At 38.6% G+C, this 7,500-nt stretch overlaps 1 long non-coding RNA gene across 2 annotated transcripts in view; it reads right to left on the reverse strand.

Annotated features, from left to right (window-relative positions):
- LOC123517011 overlaps positions 1-7,500 on the reverse strand; it is a 33,992-nt gene that overhangs the window by 5,501 nt on the left and 20,991 nt on the right. The window contains exon 2 of one of the 2 annotated variants that reach the window (XR_006678362.1): positions 4,033-4,112. This is a non-coding gene — a long non-coding RNA (uncharacterized LOC123517011). Of the gene's footprint in view, positions 1-4,032; positions 4,116-7,500 lie in introns of both variants that reach the window. The other variant, XR_006678363.1, reaches the window with a different exon arrangement.

The following is a 7,500-nucleotide window of genomic DNA, read 5'->3' on the forward strand; positions in this document are numbered from 1 at the left end:
GTTTAATGACTCTGCACAGTTTCGTATCGTCCGCAAACAGATTTATGTAGCTGTTCACTCCCTCTGGCATGTCGTTTATATATACGAAAAAAAGTATTGACACCAATACTGACCCCTGTGGCACTCCGCTGTCTACTGCTCTCCACTTGGACTTCATATCTTTAACTATCGTCCTTATTTTTCTCCCCCCTCAAGTAATTTTTCATCCATCTCAATGTGCTTCCTTTAAAGCCACCCTTCTCCTCTAACTTCCATAGTAATCTTTCATGTGGCACTTTATCAAACGCCTTTTTTTTTTAATCTAAATAAATACAGTCAATCCATCCCTCTCTCTCTTGTACTTTATCAACTATTCTAGAGTAGAAACTCAATAAATTTGTTACACATGACCGACCTTTTCTAAAACCAAATTGGCTGTTTGATAATAATTTCTTGTCTTCAAGAAACTCAATTCATTGCTTCTTTATTACTCTTTCACACATCTTACACATTACACTAGTTAGTGATACCGGTCTGTAATTTAAAGGTTCTTCCTTCCTTCCGCTCTTATATGGGAAGCACGTCAGCTCTTTTCCACTCCACTGGTACTGTTCCATTTTCTATTGAGCATTTTATGATGTTGTATATAGGACTTGCTAGTTCTTCCCTACATTCTTTTAATATTCTGCCAGAGACTTCATCCGGTCCCATTGCCTTCTCATCTAATTCTGATATCAACTTTTTTACTTCAAGCTTGGTTACTTTAATCTCTTTCATATGGACAGTCTCTCTATTACCCTGTGGTCTTTCAAATTTGTGTGTGTGTGTGTGTGTGTGTGTGTGTGTGTGTGTGTGTGTGTGTGTGTGTGTGTGTGTGTGTGTGTGTGTGTGTGTGTGTGTGTGTGTGTGTGTGTGTGTGTGTGTGCGCGCGCGTGCGTGCGCGCTCGTGTGTGTATAAAGCAACTAGATTCGGAGGTTAAGAGGATACCAGTAACTTCCAAGGCCATGCTAGATACTACAGATAGAAAGATGTAATGGCATTTAAAACAGAATACACAACACACACACACACACACACACACACACACACACACACACACACACATTGATCCATTTGGACACTAACAAGAATACAAACAGCAGCTGTGAACAATACAAACTTTTCCTTCACCTTCTACAACCCCACTACTGTTCATCCTGCACATCTTTGCATTACAAGGCTTTACTCTGAAATGATTCACCGTCTTTCCTCAGACTCTAGTGGAGGTTACTGGCGTTTCCAATGATGTTTTCATGATTGTAGTATATAATAATTTAACAAGTATTTTGCAGCATCACGAGGAAAACCACACATTAAAACGATTTAATCATCTTTGTGGAAAAAAAAAGTTTAGAAACCCAAGCTCGAGTAGTAATAACGCCTCGGTATAAGTGCTACTTCAATATTAAGCTGCCGAAACAATGTGTGGCGATGAGCTTTTCCCGCAACCCACTCCGGGGACTCGAAAACCTGCATGTGGTGCAGGGAGGGAAAGTAAGACCACTTCTACTATAAATACTCGTGCTATAAACCAATACACACAAAAAAAAAGGAAAAGTGAAAAAAAAAGTTTCTACCATCGCATTATTATAGCATTATGAAAGTACACCCCGAACTAATAAGAACCGAACTTTCTCACCTTTCACTGCCCCCGTGAGATACGTAGGTACTACTACATGTAGACCGCAAAATAGAAAATGTTGGACAGAAAGAAACCGGATCGTAACTTTTAGTGGATGTGCACGTTTGGGGGAGTGACAATGCAACTTTTTTTCCGTAGTTTTTTTTCTTTCAAGGGAGGAGACAGGAGGGCCCGCGGGTGAGGTGGCGATGGTGGTGGTACTGGCGGGTGTTCGTTCACTTTCCTTTAGCGGCTCCTCAGATATCAGCCGAGTTTTTTTTCAGCGGGTCGTGTCTGGTTTCCTGTGAGACTCGGCACGACTAACGTCACGCGGGAGAGAGTGAGGGGGTGAAAGAGTGAGGAAGGAGAGTGTAAGTTTGCTGTACGCCGCGGGTTGGTCAGGAAGGTGCTATGGACACTGTAATAAAAAGTTGAAAATAAAAGTAAGACAGGAAGAAATTTTCATCCTCACGACTGGATACAAACACACACACACACACACACACACACACACACACACACACACACACACACAATCTCATACGGCTTAAATAAAAATGAACTCTTTGTATATTTTTTCTCTTTTTCTTTTTTAATCTGCTTTCTTAATGTTGATATATTTATTTACTTATGTTTTAGTTTGTTAATTGATTCATTTATCATATTTAAGGAGAGGGAGCGACAAATTAGCGACTTCTTTTTACTTTCCCTATGTCATGCCTCTACTGAACAAACACCATATATACAATCCTTATATTGGCATTCTTATTTTCATGCTATTTCCAAGGTTACTTTCAAAGGATGTAGAGATAATTGAATTTATATTGGTGTTTTTTTTTTTTTTTACCCTCAGCGATGATGTGGACACTTTGTTGAAATATCACTAGCACATAGTAGTGTTCAATGCCTCATAAACTTGATTCCTTCCACTATCAATTCAACACAACCTTCCAGACAACCATCTCCTCTTCTTCCATGACACTCAACTAATCCTTTCTTCTACACTGAATATCCTCGGTCTGTCTTTTACTTATAGCCTAAACTGTACGGATATTTCACATCTCATCTCTTGTTAAAACAGTTTCTACGAATTTAGGCGTTCTGAATCACCTCCGCCTGATCTTCTCATCGCCCGACTAGTAACTCTGTACAGAGGCTTTATCAGCTGCATGTGTGAAGTATTCTTCACATGATTGTGGGGGTAGAGAAGGAGCGGATTCCACTAACACTTCATTATTAGCTTTTTATGTTTTTAAAAGACATCATGGTTTTATCAACTCCTCTCCTCGGACAGACTGTCTTCAGCCTCTTTCTCACCGCAGTAACGCTGCATCATTTGTTAACTTCTATTGTTACTCTCATGTCAATTGCTCTTCTGATCATGCTAACTGCAAGCCTCTTCTCCCGCGGCCTAGCTACAAAAAATCTCTCTCTCTCTCTCTCTCTCTCTCTCTCTCTCTCTTTCCTTACCCCTATTGTTTTCCTCATTAATGGAAGAGTTAAGCAGTACTCTCAATCTTTCATCCATTTTTCTGATAATTTCTGAGGCCCCCTGCTTCTGTATCTCTCTTTAGCTATGACCTGAACTAATTTAAGATAGGAAATGTTCAAGATATTTATCACTATCTTTTGGCTAACTCTTCTCCTTGTTCGGGGAGCGGCACCTCAGCGGGCCTTTTTTCTTAATCGCTTTAGTTGGCCGGTATAAAAAAAAAAAAAAAAAAAAAAAAAAAAAATCATGAAAACACCCTTGGGAACCCCACTCAACCAACTGTTACCACTATTCCAAAAGGCCAAAGGGAAGATTAGTCACGCTCTTATGGGTGGTTTTCCTTTCTCACCGGTGACGCAGAATCCTTGTTAAACCACGGTACCATTAAAAACACTCTTGAAAGCCGCAATATTTTTCAATGAAGCCCATGGATAGCAAATGCAGTAAGACGTAAGTTTCGGAGAATATACTTCTAAAAATAGGATTCAAGCGAAAGAAAAATAATAAAGATAAACACCTGAGCTTAAACAACTGAAATTATGACCAACCCACACCCAACCCCCTAATAAAAATCAGAATATACACTAAAAAATAATAGTAATAATAATAATAATAATAATAATAAAAACAGGTGAAGACAAATAAATGAAAGAAAAAAATATAATCCTTCTGCAACTAAAAATGAATACCTTTGACTGTTACAACATCATGTCAACATAAAACTGAAAAAAAATTACGCAAACATGATAAAATGACAATGACAACTAAAGACAACATCGAACATCTAAAAAAAAAAAAAAAAAAAGTTCCTAGTGCATGTTGTTTGTCTTTTTGCTCTCTTTGATAGTAAATCTGTCCAGCGCCATTAACAGAGAAAGGAGTAACGCACATAACACTTACCACATCACAGCGAGCCTCTCCGGTTGTTACACTATATGACACGCATGCACCCGTGCACACGTCCATGGCGCCGCACCAACCTGCTTGAAAATACAGTACAGTTTGTAAGGGAAGGAAATAAGGCATGAAAAAAATGTGATATAAAGCTTGGAGGTAAGTCAGAGAGAGAGAGAGAGAGAGAGAGAGAGAGAGAGAGAGAGAGAGAGAGAGAGAGAGAGAGAGAGAGAGAGAGAGAGAGAGAGAGAGAGAGAGAGAGAGAGAGAGAGAGAGAGAGAGAGAACAAACAGCAACAAGACTATCACAGAGACAGGTGTTTCTTCAAAAGGTAACACTATAAAAGGTTCACTAAATCCCTTTCACCACGGTACATTTTCTACAAACTAATTATAGCTTTACAGATACCTTTGTAGCCTAAAAGAGACAAAGAAGAAATAAAAACTGATAAGAAAATAAGTCAAACCACCAGCAGCCATCCTATCAACACGTGGCATGAAACACACTATTATCTTTTCTTATAATGTGCATCAAGAGATTTAAATCGACTAAAATCAAAATAAAATAAACCATGATTTAATCAAAATGAAATATCCTGTATTAGAAAATGTGACCTACTTGTACAGGACAAGCATAAACTCTGCTTGTACTGGCCAGGTCCTGCACTGGTCCTGTAGCAAATCAGGCACCAGTGAACCATTGCCTTCTTTTACAAGACAAATATTCAAAAAGTATAAAAAAGGAAAGTAAAGTCTTACATTGATAATAATAGCTGATGCAAATATGAAGTTCAATGGGTGTATTTTCTTTTTTTTTTTAATGAACGAAAAAATTACTAAGTAAAAAATTATTATCATCATGGATTCAAATCTGACAGCATACAAATAGACAAGTTGGCAACTTTCCTCGGTGTTTAATAGACAGGGATGGAGCCTGCTCACTGCTGCCTGAGTAGAGTAACCTCCCGCGTACTATACCAAGGACTCCTGGCCTGTGGCCTCTTCATAATTCACAATGAAATTATATTACTTTGTTTTAGAGTAGACTGTTAGTGATTTATTGCTATTTAATGCACAATAATGCCAAATGGGCACTGTGGTAAAAGTGACTGGGAGGAAAAGATACCCAGTGTGGCTATCATTTGACAGAATTCCCAAAGGCAAAGGATTTAGAACAAAATACAGAAAAGGTAAACAAAGTACTGATTAACTCTTGCGTTAGAGAGGTGGACAGAATAGGGATGAGAGGAAGAAGAAAGCCTTGTGCAACAAGGCCGCAGGAGGAGGGGAGGCATGCAGTTAGCAAGATCAAAAGAGCAGTTAGCATGAGGCTTCGTAGATAAAAGATAAGGTAAGAGAATAAGATAAGACAATTAATCTTACTTATGATTTTCAATGGAAAAATTCATCTTGGGTGATGCATAACACTAAGCTATGATTTAATTAAACATTGGAGGCAAAAAAAGCTAGGGCAAAAGATAAAAAAAAAAAAAATTCGATTTCAATCAAATGACTCGATTTCTTTTTCATTAGACTAAATATTTTGTTTCCAACCCTACTATTTACACATTCATTTTTCCAGTGCCCTGCATGCTGACAACAGGACGACCACAACAGTAGTTAAAATGTCCCGTTTTCTAGTCAACATAAGGGGAAGGTCCATTATATATATATATATATATATATATATATATATATATATATATATATATATATATATATATATATATATATATATATATACAGTATACGTTAAAGGTCATATCTAGTTTCTTAGCATATTTTTTTAAGGTAGCAAAGAAAATTATGCTGTACACCATCACCACCATCACTACCTGTATACATTAGAAGATAATAAGAAAAGAAAAACATAAGAGGTTGTAAGAAGCCACCACACACACACACACACACACACACACACACACACACACACACACACACACACACACACACACACACACGTGGCTTTCACTGTTCTAGGAGTATATCACATCAACTTTGCTTCATCACACTAAGCGTTGCACAATCCCCTGCAGTCTTCCATCTCTTGATATTTTCTAATTTAACCCCATCACTGCCGCTTGACACATCTTTTTCTAGCCACTAAGCCAGGGCTTCCTAACCGGTGGTTTTTGTGGTCGAGCGCGCGCACGCGCACACACACACACACACACACACACACACACACACACACACACACACACACACACACAACACAACATACACGGAAGGGGCCTTTTGGGGCAAAAGAGCTCCAACCATCACACACAACACACAACACAAACACAACACAACACACAACTCTACACAACACACACGGAAGGGGACTTTTTGGGGAGAAAGAACTCCAACCGCCACAAACACAACACAAACACAATACAACACAAACATAATACAATACAAACACAACACAACACAAACACACACACACACACACACACACACACACACACACACACACACACACACACACACAGCATGCATGTTCATTCTCGGCCCTGCCGACCACCCTGAGTCTGCCCAACCTATATACCAGACACGGAGAAGCCCTGGAAAAATTAGTGAGGGGCCTCCTGCGTCACCTACGCCTACGCCAACTGCTCACCCCTCTGATCCGTCCCACAAGACATCACAACAAGATAATGCCCCTGAGGGCAACACGCACCAACCGGTACCACCTCAGTGCGATCCCCACCACGGTGCGACCAATAAACCAGGATAGTGTTATATTCTTTAAGCCTCTCCCCCTGTCCCCTGTGTAGATTTTTAGTATGTATACAGTGCAACTTTCATAAACCGTTTATTATTATTGAATAATTTTTTTTATTGTAAATTTATCTCTGAAAACCTCCCCTTACGGGGAAGCTTAAACGTTTGAAAATATGATGATTTTTGCGTGAGACAGACCACTTCAAAATGCATCACTAAACACCCATTTTGCGATCTCACAAAGGTTAAGTAATGATAAAAGAATTTCACGTTTCGTGCAATATCTAACAACAATGACAGATTCTGACAAAGTTATTGTGGTTTTTAGGCCTATATTCTGAAACCCTTTGCTCTCCCATCATGACGGTTTTCAGAAGCCACGGAGATGATAAGCTATAGTCTAAAGAGTCAGAAAGACATTGTGAATAGAAGTACAGTAACGGTTCATCTACTCTCACAAGAAACATTTAAAACTACTCCTAATATATACTATATAAACAGATCCTGGATAAAAAAAAAAAAATAAAATAAATAAAATAAAATAGAATAAATAAAATTATAGAAAGAGACCAGAAATATGAACTAATGTATAAATAAAGCAACCACCCTTATTATACCTCACCTATCCCCCAAAACAATTTTCAAAACACTCTTAATACATAGAAACCTGTCCCGGGTTCACGTAGCGACAAAGGAACCCATCATAGAGCATCCCAACAAGAGCACTTCAGGGACTTGAATGATAAAGCAGTAGTTATGAAGAATG

This window comes from Portunus trituberculatus, chromosome 41 (genome assembly GCF_017591435.1).
Source record: "Portunus trituberculatus isolate SZX2019 chromosome 41, ASM1759143v1, whole genome shotgun sequence".
NCBI classification, from domain to species: Eukaryota; Metazoa; Arthropoda; class Malacostraca; order Decapoda; family Portunidae; genus Portunus; species Portunus trituberculatus.